This window comes from Triturus cristatus, chromosome 1_1 (assembly GCF_964204655.1).
Source record: "Triturus cristatus chromosome 1_1, aTriCri1.1, whole genome shotgun sequence".
Classification (NCBI taxonomy): Eukaryota; Metazoa; Chordata; class Amphibia; order Caudata; family Salamandridae; genus Triturus; species Triturus cristatus.
In genome coordinates this window covers 1,160,167,873-1,160,180,905 of record NC_140579.1, presented here as the reverse complement: position 1 = coordinate 1,160,180,905, position 13,033 = coordinate 1,160,167,873, and the positions used below count along the sequence as shown (strand labels likewise).

Below are 13,033 nucleotides of genomic sequence, written 5' to 3'. Positions count from 1 at the left end.
GTGTGTTTGGGAGAGGTCTGGGAATAGGGAATTTGGATGGGGACTTGGTGGGCGGTGGGGACAAAAGGTTGGGATGGTGTGGTTAGTGACAAGGCCAGACCTTGAAACGACCTCTGAAGACCAGACATAGAACTGTGAATGCCTTCCAGGTAGGCTACCATTTGTTGAAATTGGCTGTCAAGCCCCTGGATGGCATTCAGTAATCCAGTCTGGCATACAGAGATGTTCTTGAAAAGGTCAATAACCTCCTCACTCAGGGTAGCAGGGAGGGCAGGGAAAGGGAGTGAGGTGCCTGGAGCGAAGGAAATGTCACCTCTTTTAGGGGCACAAGTGTGTCCAACTGGGGGGAGCAAGAGGGAGGATGGAGATGGTACTCTGGTTGATTGACAATGATGCAGGTGTAACAGGAGCAGTAGTGTCTGCCACCATTAGGGAGGGCTCGCTGGAGCAAGCCTTCGAAGAAGATGTTGAGTTGCTAGGGAACTGATGTCACTAAAAAGGACATTAACCAAAAATACCTTTGTACAGTATGTTCACGAGGCCCTAAAATCGGCATCCATTCCATTCTCAATGAGTAAAATATGAATACATGTGTGTCAACAAGGGCTGCAATGGTGTGCCAATATTAGCACAAACTGGTTACTGGTTACTTGTTTTGGGCATTTCACCATGGTAACTCTTATTTCAAGTCACTAAAGTATATGTCAATTTTCAAAAATTATAAATTAATTCTGCACTGGAGTAGCTTAGCAATGTATCATATACTATGTAAATACCTATGTTGTTGAAGATAGTCAGAAACAAATATCTGGGTGTATTGAAAAATGACTTTCAAAGCATAACTAAATACACAGCCTTTGAAACATTTCTAATACACTTCAGCACAGAGCAAACACATTGTTACATTTCAGAACTAAATGCCTCAAGTTATTTGGAGTTTGCTGTATGTGAGTGAAATTTTTCACTAAATATGCTGGTTTCACTGTAGTCAAAGATTTGTAGAACATGACAGTAATAATTACATACACTGATTCATATATTATTCTTACTTCAAAGATTCACATATAAATCACAATATGGAACATATTACACCTTGATGCATTTCAACAGTTGCCTAATGAGTCATGAGTTATGCCTCATTTCGAGCTTTCCTGGTGGGATACGCCTACATAAATGTGATGGAACATTCCATATTGCAGAATCCCTTTAAGTTTGCTATTTATCTCTATCATAGCTTTATTATCTGGACATGCTAAAGGACAGTGAGAAAGGGTTTAGGGTATGTGTCACTGTGAGAAGTTGGCCTGGCATATGCTGGTCACTAGTTATAGTGGACACCTTGCACCAGTCCAATTCGACTCTTATGGTAGATAGGTTTAAGACAACCTTTCAAAGAAAGCTATCCTAGTGGTAGCTGTGGAGAGCAGCCTTCAGGCTAAGTCTCAGAGGAATGTAAAGCAGCTTGTTTTACCTTATAATCTCTTGAAATACCAAATGAAAGGGCACCACACAGGTATATATATCAAATATATATGTATTTATTTCTAGACACACTCTACTAATCTCTTTCTGAGATTAGAAGCCAGGTACACATTCAAATATCAACGTTTCACAATAAGTTAAGCACAAATATGGCTGGGGCCCTAGGGGCGTACCAGACCATATACTAAAACAAGCATTGGCATAGCCAATAGGTCTTGCCTTTGGGACCTTATGAGTGTTTAGCCATGCAACAGTTGCATAACTAAATACTTATAAGGTCCCAAAAGCGAGACCTATTGGCTATGCCAAGCGGCCGCGAAAGTGAAAGTGAAAGTGATTGCGATCGCAATCATGATCAAACATCAAAGTGGCCGCGAAAGTGAAAGTAATCGCGGTAAAGCGCGGCACGCGCGCCCGCGCACATGCACTGTAGCTCTAGGCTGGCCTGGTAGCACTTTTTGGAGCCCTCTCAATAAGTCTCGCCAGACTAGCGCATGCGCTGGGTCAGGCGAGACCTACAAATGGGTTAGGAAAGTCGACTTGCAAAATGACAAGGCCTAGGGCCTGTAGAATCACTTAGGCTTCAAGACTGCAGTGTTAGCAGGTAAGTAACAGGCCCACGGGAGACGCGTGCAGTGTGGGAACACAGACGCGGGTTCCCTATTGATTACAATGGAGCAAGTCGCGGTTTGTTTTTTAAAGTTCTAGGGCACTTCGAGGAAGTCTACAAGCAAGCCACTTACAAGGTAAGTAATTCGAGGGCCAACACACACTAGGGCACCGGAGTGCACGAGTTACCTCACCCAGGGAAGCCGGGTGTATAGGTGTCTTTTGGTGTCGGGTCGCGTCGCTGTTTTCTATGGAGACCAAAGAAGACTTGCTGCCTGCGGCGACTGAAGGAGTGTCCGGTGGAATCCAAACCTGGATTCAAGATGTAGAAGACCTGAAAATTGAAGGGACAGTGTTCACAGTCACTTGCCAGTGGCCCGGGGCCAGGAAGATGGATGCCCACGGATGTCGCATGATTCCAGGTCGTCGATGGTGTGTTTACTCTTCGCTCACGAGTTCCAGGAGGTCCAGAAGGGATTGAAGATGACCAGCAGCTGGATTTGGAGTGTCCCACGACGTCTGCAGCTGATGGCGGTGTTGGCAACCGGATTGGAGCCAACAAGCCTCGGCAAAAGCAAGTCTTCTGTAGAGTGAAGAAAGTCGATGGTGCAGACCAGCAAGGTCTGAGGGACTCACCCAGCGAGGGTAAGTGAGGGCAGGCCTGGAGCAACCAGGGGAGCCCTTTGAGTTGAGAAGAAAGTCTTCGGGGGACCCGCTAGCCAACGGGCAAGGGATTGCAAAGACGCCTCTTGAGGAAATGCTTCATCGAAGCTCACGGTCACTCGGGAAGCGGTAGGCCTCCGATTTTGCTGCAGAACCTGGTGGAGGTTTGGGCCACAAATGGTCCAAAGTACAAGTTTGTTGAACGTCGTGAAGGGGTTGCACTTGACAATAGTGCACGGTTCCCAGGTATTGCAGTTCCTCGTCACTCGTGGGTTCCAGACGCCACAGCTTCGCTGGGGACTCAAAATGGCCAACGAGAGGTCAGGAAATCTGCTTCTGGGGTTGCAGGGACTTCGGACTCTGGCGGGAGCGGGAAAGTTTGCAACTGTTGATTAGAGTTTCTGGTGCCTGCCAAGCAGGGGAGTCACTCCTTGACTCCAAGGAAGATTCTTCTGTCTTACAAAGGTAGTGGAATGTCGAAGGGCCAGGATTCTTCTTGTAAAGCATCGTCCAGGGTTATCTAACTTGCAATGGCAAGGTGTACCTATATTATAGTGAAAGAAAGGGAGGGACTAGCTCTATGACCACTCCTCTAGGAGGGTCAGGGTAGTGGGTGGTTACACCCACTTCCCTTTGTCCAGATTCACGCCAGAGCAGGGGCAGGTAGCCCCTGAACCGGTTTGAGCTGGCATATGCACAGAGGAGCCTACTGCTCCCCCAGTGCAGGACTTCAAAGCACTCCAAGAGTGCACCCACCCAGCTCCAATACACTAAATCCTGTCTGGAAGGTGGTGACACCTCTCTGTGACAGGATGCCTATTGTTGGGCCTCCTCCACTGCGAGTTTCAGTCAGCAGCAGGAGGGCAGCCCAGTGTCTGTGCTGGTGGCATCCATTTTGTGATGCCAGGGCTCTTTCAGATTTCTGTCGTTTTACTACAGTGGGTACATGTCATCCCCTCTAGAGGGGTGGGATCATACTCCCACATCATGGACTGATGTGGGGGTATGATTCCAAGAGGTTTGACACCAAACACGACATGTTTTGATGCAGTCATTCCAAAGTTATCATTAACCGGGAGGTTATAATGCACTTAAGAGTATATGGTTTAACCGCATCCACATTTTTTGTGAAAAAACATATAGGAAACTATTCTATATGGTAGGCTAATTAATGAATAAAAGTGCTTTAAATGTCAAAGTACCAAAAGTTACTAAGGCGTGCAATTCTATATTTTCGTTTATTTATACAAATTTACAATATTATACACATATTTATACTCAATCCCTAATCAATTATTATCCCCACATATGGATACATGTCCTTTAAGTTCAATACTTTTTACAATTTTAATTGTGCAGGCATTTATACATTCATGATTTTCTACATATTATGTATATGCGCACTCGAAATTAATAATCGACATAGGGGAAAACAGAAGAAAAGGAGAATAAGTAACAGATAATCACTCCAATTTGGTCAAGTGGTCACAAAATACTGAATTTAGTTTTCTAACATGGCTAAGCTTAATCAAATAATCTACGCGCGTTTCGGCGTTCTGCCTTCATCAGGTAGCCATGATGTCATGATTCCTAGAACGTGATAAAAGAAAAAACACAAATGACCTACAATATTCATATACAGTCAAAAATGTCAAATGACTAAAATGCACAAATGAAAATGCCTACTCTCTATACACTATTTACAATTTTACATATTTCATTATGAAGTAAGTTATAGTCTCACAGAATATTATAAGTGGATCATTGCTAATATTTTCATACCCACCATTAATCCCAACACAGAAAATTTATTTGTGCAAAATAGAATACGGGCTAAATATTCAGTTGTCAACCATCGTAAGTATCATCGTATATAATGAGTTTGTGAATAGTACTATCTAAACGGAAAACCACATATTTCTGCTTTACAATGCACCAAGAATCGTTCAAGGGCCATGTACCTTGTCAAGAACAACCTCGTATCTGGCTATTTGGAGAAATGAATACTGCACGGTTTCTCGTGAGAAGTGGCGTGATGAAAAAGCAACACATTCTAGACATAAAACGAGACCCAAAACAAATCTAAATTAGCGGGGCAAATTGCTTCAAGATCTATAATTTGCATCAAGTATTTAATTTTTAATTCAAACTATAAAGATGAAAGATTTAAGACACTTACCCTATCTAAGCGACCAGTTGCAAGACTGAAAAAGCGTATGTATATGGCATGCCGACGTGAAGTAAGTGTGTATTCGGCGTAGTTGAAAGTTCTGAAAAGACATGATACATGTCCATATATCAGCAATGATGGTACCCTGATATGTAATATCTACTGTCTGCTTATATATAGAACTGATAGCGCATATTTAGTAACATAATCATCCTAAAAAAAGCTGATTATATTAAAAGATCTTATGTGGTCCAGGTCAAAATTATATTAGCGTCTAGTTGGTCCGTCCTATTCGTACTAATGGTCTAATCTACTTGTAACTAAATAGTCGTGCGTTGCTATAATGGACGTACCTGATGTAAAAAACTTGTTGAATAGGATGAATATTCGTAAGTTGATCACGTTTGGGACGCAGATATGATAAACGCCTCGTTACACAACGCATCTTCACCAGCTGTACGTCACACTGATGCTGCCTGATCTCATCGCCATGAACAGAGTTCGTCCGGTACTTTGGCGCCATTATTAATATAAACCAGTAAGCATACGTGGTTGGCTAATTAGGCACCTACGTACTGCGCCAGCTGACGGATCGTCAAATGACGTAAACCAAGTCAATACGTAGCGTGATGAAAAACTGGTGGAGACATGGGCGCCATCTTGTAAGGGTTGTGTGTATTCGGATACATGACCGAATAAATCGATTCTGATGATTTCCTTATCTGTTTCCTTAGTAAATCTTTGGTTAATGTGGAAGAATCTACCTAAAAAACTACTGTAAACCTAAGTATGGCCACAATTTAATATAACATTGATACGCTATATAATTCGACTGTAAATTCACGAATGACTGAAAAGCAAGAATATGTGGAGGTTTTTCACTAAATATGAAAATTGTGCTGTGTTCACAAAGCCAACATCACATAGCCGATGTGTACTGCAACATAGCGAAATATGACGTCAACACCGGATAGTAGACCCGACTTGAATGCTCAGTGTCAAGACTCATAAAGAGATGTATTATGTATATTCCATCTATGTACTTACTTATTGCTCATATAAGACACTCCACCAGATGGAGCATGTCATGCACCATGACAATCATTGAATTTAAAAAGAAGAAAATATTCAATAGTTTGTATAGCTGGTATCAATTAAATGTTTTATCATGATCAACCGCATCCACAAACAGCCACAGGGAATGGACCCTGCCAGCTGCAGAGTGGCCCTGCTCTGGCAGAGGCACCCCCTCACATTGTAAACCAAGCACCCTGCCCTCAGGATTGATAGGGCCTGCCATAGGGGTGACTGATAGGTTTATATGTGTGTGTATGGTGAGATATAGGAACCTATACCTCAGTGAGGACTGCTAACACTACCTCACCCAGGCTGCAGTAGCAGGCCTGAGGTGTCAGATTTAGTCTGCTTCCCAGGGGTGGCATAATACATGCTTCAGCCCCTGTTAGGTCTGTAAAGTACCTATGCCCTTGGTACCTAAGGTACCATATACTAGGGGCTCATATGGCACCACAGTAAAAAAATAATCACTAGTGCATCTAATATGCACTCCAAGTCGTTTAGAGAGAACAGAGAGACTGGGGCTCTGATTAGCAGGGACCCAGCCTCACTATAGCCAGAAACCAGTGTATACTTCAGAAAAAAAGTGGGGGCAACATAAGTGCAGATCCTACTCTCCTATAGTCACTCTATGTAGGAAGGTGGATATCTGACTATGGTTACCCCCAAATTTTTGCCTAGTGTCTAGCTGGTTTTTCGACTTAGTTGGCCTGAGATCCTGCCATTCAGGCTCTCAGGCTATCTGCTCTCTCTGTAAAATGGACTCCATGTACCCTAGGTACATAACCAATTGGAAGTGGATCACCCTGTCAGCCCCTGTACCAGTGTACACTAGGTACCCAGGGCATTGGTGTACCCAAGGCCCGCCAGGGGCTGCAGCATGTATTATGCCACCCCAGGCTTGGCCTAACAACCTGACACAACTGGCTGATCACTCAGCTGGGGTAAGTTGGTGTAATCACCTCTTACTTAGGTGTAGTATACCTATACCTAACCTTAAATGGGACACCTGGTAACCTATAAGTCACTCCTATGGCAGGCCTTAACAATCCTGAAGGCAGAGTGCTTGGTTCCATGTGAGATGGTGCTCTGGCATGAGCTGAGCCTGTCTGCAGTGGTCGGAACAACTTCCTTCTACTGTTTCCAGATATCGTCATACCATATACTCTTAAGTGCATTATGAACCTCGCGGTTAAATGCTATCTTTGGTTTGGCTTTATCAAAACATGTCGAGTAAGGTGTCATACGAATTGGAATACTAACCCCTCGCCAATTCTGGCGACGGGGTTAGCATTCCACCCTTCTAGAGGGACACGACATGTACAGTACCTGAAACCCGGGTAAAATCAGACATAGCCTCAGCTCCACAAAATGGATGCTGCCACCACAGACACAAGTCTGCCCTCCTGCTGCTGGGAGTCCTTCCAGCTTGGGAGGTGTGGACAAAGGGTTTCCTGCCAGGGGAGGTGCGTGCACCACCCCAGACAGGATTTTGTGTATTGGTCAGGTAGGGCTTGAAAGAAACCAGACATGCCTGTGGCTCACAAGGAGCCTCGGGGCATATGCCAGTTCAAACCGGTCCTGGGGCACACCAGTCCCGGGCCTGGGGCGAGCTGGACAAAGGATTGGGGGTGTAACCACCCCCCTTCCTGGTCCCACCCATAGGGAGGGACCTAGCAGGTAGTCCGGCCCCTAGAATCCGAATAAAGGTAGGAGCTGTGTCCTAAGACTTCAGACATCCTGGAATCAACTTGAAACTAAGAAGAAGACGGGAACTTCGACATTCTGCTGCACAGAAGACTGAAGAAAATCTCCCCTGTGGTCAGGGAGTGACCACCTTGCTAACGCAAGCACCATCCAGCGAATCAACGTCTGCTTTGCCGCCGCCTCCCGCCGGAGCCCGAGCCCAGAGACTGACAAGACCTGGACCTCCAGACCTCTCACCGCCCGATCCACAGTCCCTGCAAAGAAGAGACCCGTGGAGGCACCGAGACACGTGGAGCCAGCCATCTTGAAACGACCACGACAAGCTGACCAGTGCAACAACCGAGGCTCCCTCCAAGTTGTGCTTTGGGTCCTGAGAAGCCCAACCCTCGAGCAGCATCTGCACCAAAGGTGAGCCCTCCAGCATCTCCACGATCTGCGTGGGGCCCTTCTGCATTTTGCCACTCGACGCGCCTAACCGGTTGCTGGGCCGCTGGCTAGTGGCCATCTTGGCGACGAAATCTACGACAAACACCGCTGGTCTGGTTGCTCCAGACTGGCCCTTGCTCCCCTCCAAAGGAGCAATCCCTCTGACCTTGCTGGTCAGAACCAACAGCTGATTTCCGAATCCTCCTGCAATTGCTTTTGCCAAGGCTTGTTTGCTTCGATCAAGTCGCCGACACCGCCGACAGCGAGAGCCTGCGTGGGACAGCTCGTGAGCCGACTCCTGGACGTCGTCGACCTTCAGGGACCACGTGGCTGCGGAGACAAGCTACCCCTCATCACCTGTTTGCACCCGACATCGCCTGGTACCCACCTGGTGCCACGCTGGTCACTGGCTAGTGACTGTGAACACTGTCCCCTCTGCTTACAGGTCTTCAACATCTCCGATCCACTCTTGGATCCACTGCATCTCTTCCCGACCGACCGCCTGCAGCATCTTTGTCCCAGGCTCAACGGAACAGATAGAAGAAACCCGACGCACTTTGAGGCCTATGCACCCGCTTCCTGTGGGTGAGGTAAAGCTGGTACTCCGGTGCCCATGTGTAGTAATACATCTCTAGTGCCTGTGTTCCAAATCTTAAGTTCCTAGGTCATCCGGAAGATTCCTTTTGCAGTAACTTTGTACTTTTTACGCACCCATTGAAACCTATGGGAGCCCGCGTGTGACTATTTGCTCTGCACACGCCACCCGTGGACCTCCTGGTCACTAACTGACGTTAGCTCCTCGTAGGCCCAGCGATTCTAGAGGCCCTAGGCCTTTTCCCTTTTCTGTTCGTGGTACTTATACCACTATTTTAGTATATGGTTCGAGTGGCCACCAGGGCCTATCCATATAAAGTGCAACTTCTGTGTATTCTGTGATAATCTTGTTTGACGATTTGTGCTCCTGTGCTCATAAAGAGACTAGGGGTTACTTTGAGAAATAAATACATGTATATTTTGAATATATATCTGTGTGGTGTCCTTTCATTGGTATAAAAGGGGGTTACTATTGGTAAAACAGCTTGCTTAACACGCATCACGAGTTTAGCCTCAAAGACTGCTTAGCCTACGCTACCACTAGGGCAGCTAGTCCAAAAAGGTTGACTTACAACCACACCATAAGGGTTGCTTGGCATGGTACAAGGTGGTCACTAGAACTAGTGAACAGCATATACCAGGCCAACTTCTCACATTGGTGAGCAGCGGTTGGATTTGAGCTTGCTGTGTTTTACCATTGTAATCTCTTGGTTACCAATTGAAAGATCACATAGGTACCTGTAGGTACATATAAAACAAGATTAGATATACTTAAGTTCTACTGAACTTAGTTGTTGTAGAGCAAAGGGAGTAGCACACCCTGACTACAACTACTAGATAGGTTTAGTAGGTAAACCCAAGTGTAGGTAGATTGCAACACATCCACCCACACTTAAGAGCAATGGCCGGGGCAGAGGGGTCCACTGTACCCATCTCTGTTGAGAGTGACCCCCAGAGGGCACCATCCAGCTTTGCTACCCTTAATCAGAATGAGCTCAGGCATTTGGCAACTCTTAGAGGCCTTAAACAGCCCAAGAACCCAAACTCTGCTGAGCTCAGAGAGCTCTTACAGAATGATGAGAATCAGAGAGCACTCAAGAAAGCTTCCCAGTTAGCCCCCTTAGGGTCAGGAACAGGAGGCCCCCCTTCTGAAGATGCCACTGAAGTACCCCTTCCCAATAGTCACCCCTTAGATGGGATGCCTACCACAGAGGATGAGAGTGAAAAGGATACTGACAGTAGTGAGGATGAAGGGAGAACTAGCCCAGTGCCAAGTGTTATACTTGGCCCAGCTAAACCAAGGCTATTGGGGACTGACAGTGGGGTCAACCCACTGGATCTCCCCAGTGGACTTAACCCAGGGCTTGGAAGGCAAAGGAATCGCTCAGGTGACTCCAATGCTTCCCATGGCTCTAGAGGCTCTCAAGGTCACTCCAGGAGAAGGATGACCACCCCTCAGAGGAGGGAACATGAGGCCAAGATGCAAGAGGCTCAGCTGAGGATCAGGAAGCAGGAGCTAGAAGTAGCCCTGATGGAAGAAAAACTGAGCAAGGCTAGGCAGCATAGAGAGAGTGGGTCTATACCCACTGGTGGCAGCAATGTCCCTAGGGACAAAGATAGGGTCTTTGACAATAGGAACCTGTCCAAGATTGTGCCCCCCTACAAAAGTGGGGATGACATCCACAAATGGATGACTGCTCTTGAGAGAGCCTGCAAAGTGCAGCAGGTTCCTGAAGACCAGTGGGCAGCAATCTTATGGCTCTCCTTTGAGGGGAGAGGCAGAGATAGACTCCTCACTGTTAGAGAAGAGGATGTCAGAAATTACAGAGTCCTGAAGAGTGTCCTAGTTGATGGGTTAGGCTTAACCACTGAACAGTACAGGTTAATGTTCAGAGACACCCAGAAGACACAGACTCAGGACTGGTCTGAATATGTGGAATGTGCCACTAAGGCTTTGGAGGGTTGGTTGCTGGGAAGTAAGGTGTCTGATTATACAGGATTGTACAATTTGATGATGAGAGAGCAGATTTTAAGTAATTGTCAAAACCAGCTTCTCCATCAACACCTGGTAGACTCAGATTTGACCTCTCCCCAAGAATTAAGAAAGAGGGCAGATAAATGGGTCAGGACCAGGATCAGGCCTAAAAACCAGGGTGGTGACCAAAAGAAAGATACCACCAAGCCTCAAGAGAAGGGTGGGGATAAAGAAAAAGAGAAACCTTCCTCAGGGCCCCAAAACTCCACACAGGGTGGTGGGTCCCAAGCTCCCTCCTCTACCACAGCTAAAAAGCCCTACTGCCATGAGTGTAAAACTCCTGGGCATTGGAAAACTGACAGCGGTTGCCCAAGGGCTAAAAACAAAACTGTTCCTCCAATTACTCCTGTCACACCACCTATTACTGTCAGCAGTAATCCCCCAGGTGGTGGGAGTGCCCCCAGAAATCTGGGTGGGTTTACTTGGGGAACACAGGGGGACCCTGGCTTAGCCAATTCCCCTACAGCAACCACTCTTGTCTGTGATGGTGGCATGGGGTTTGCCAACTTCACTGCCTGTCCCAACACTTTGGGTAGGTACAGACAGGAGCCCTACATCAATGGTACAAAAGCTGAGGCCTACAGAGACACTGGGGCTAGCATCACAATGGTGGCCCATTGGCTAGTTCCCTCTGAGCAGCTTTTGCCCGGTTTCTCCTACCAGGTGACTAACATTGATGGCAAACAGAACAGTCATCCCATGGCAGAGGTATGTCTCAGCTGGGGAGGGGTCACTGGCCCTAAAAGGGTAGCAGTGTCCCCAACCTTGCCTGTAGACTGCTTACTGGGGAATGACTTAGAACTCTCAGCTTGGGCTGGAGTTGAACAAGACACCCATTCTAAAATGGTAGGCCTTTCACAAAAGGGTAGGGGGGTTGTGCCATTCACAACCCCTGTCCAAATAGATTTCCTCCCTGAAAAGGTTGGAAGGGCAGTGGTAGCCACAGCCCAGGCACAGACAGACTTCCCTGTAGGGACTGGCAGAGCTGTGACAGTCACAGCTCAAACACAAACTGAGTGCCCCCCTGAAAAGGTTGGCAAGGCTGTAATGGTCTCAGCCTATACTCAGACTGACATAGGTGTAGTGAAGCCTGAAACAATGGATCACTCCACACAAACTGAGAGTAGTGGGGAGGAAGAAAAGTCTCCCTCTCCCCAGACATTAGGAAAAGGTCAGCCTCCTCAGGGATCTGACCTCACCCCTTGTGAAGGAACTGCCCCAGAGGTAGCCAGGCCTGGCCTGGCAGAGCCTCTGATGTCAGTGGCCCCTTCCAAGGTGGGATCCAGTCTGGTGCAGGTAGCCTGCCTCTCTCTACCCTGCCTCAGTCAGCCCAGGGCTGCAGAGGTCAGGGAGGCCAGTGGACCCCCAGAGGGCCCCTGTCCACAAGAACCCCCCCATCAAAAGAATGAGGATTGCCTGGCTAGTAGCCCTAGTCAGGTGATGGGTAAAAACATTCCTGAGGGATCTCCTTTACAGGTAGTTAGGGACCTCCCCCAGGGGGATTCTGTTGGGCACAGGCAAACATGGGACCTTAGGGCCCCAAACCTGACCTGTCCCTCCAGTAAGCCCACAAAAGGGACCCAGCCTCCAGCTTTAGGTAGCCAGAGGCTGACCCTGAGAGCACAGTGCAACTCAGTTAAAGAAAGAAAGGCATCCATGGTGGAGGATGATTGGAGGAAGCTGAGGCCTCACTTTGAGGACACTCACTTCAGTACTCCATCTCAACACCAGCCTTTTACTTTGCCAAGACACACCACAGGTAGAGATTCCCTATGGTGGAGACCCTCTGATACCCTTAGGGTGAGGGATTGCTTAGTGGACCATGAGACAGGGGGTAACCATGCCAGTGCTGGTTCCTCCTTATATGGCCACTTGGGCAATATAGGCTTACCTGGTCAAGGTCAGCCTTATCTCCCTTCGTTTGGGGGGGGGTTGTGTAGGAAGGTGGATATCTGACTATGGTTACCCCCAAATTTTTGCCTAGTGTCTAGCTGGTTTTTCGACTTAGTTGGCCTGAGATCCTGCCATTCAGGCTCTCAGGCTATCTGCTCTCTCTGTAAAATGGACTCCATGTACCCTAGGTACATAACCAATTGGAAGTGGATCACCCTGTCAGCCCCTGTACCAGTGTACACTAGGTACCCAGGGCATTGGTGTACCCAAGGCCCGCCAGGGGCTGCAGCATGTATTATGCCACCCCAGGCTTGGCCTAACAACCTGACACAACTGGCTGATCACTCAGCTGGGGTAAGTTGGTGTAATCACCTCTT

The 13,033-nt window shown here is 47.3% G+C and overlaps 1 pseudogene across 1 annotated transcript in view; it reads right to left on the bottom strand.

The window, feature by feature from the left end:
* The window catches only part of LOC146871792 (5' exonuclease Apollo-like), a 323,020-nt pseudogene extending 317,546 nt beyond the window's left edge, over nucleotides 1-5,474 (bottom strand). Inside the window, exons 1-2 of the transcript XR_014979945.1 lie at nucleotides 5,278-5,474; nucleotides 4,934-5,024 (exon numbers count right to left, since the gene is read on the bottom strand). The product of XR_014979945.1 is annotated as a 5' exonuclease Apollo-like (transcript). The remainder of the gene's footprint in view (nucleotides 1-4,933; nucleotides 5,025-5,277) is intronic.
* Between the last annotated feature and the right edge of the window lie 7,559 nt (nucleotides 5,475-13,033).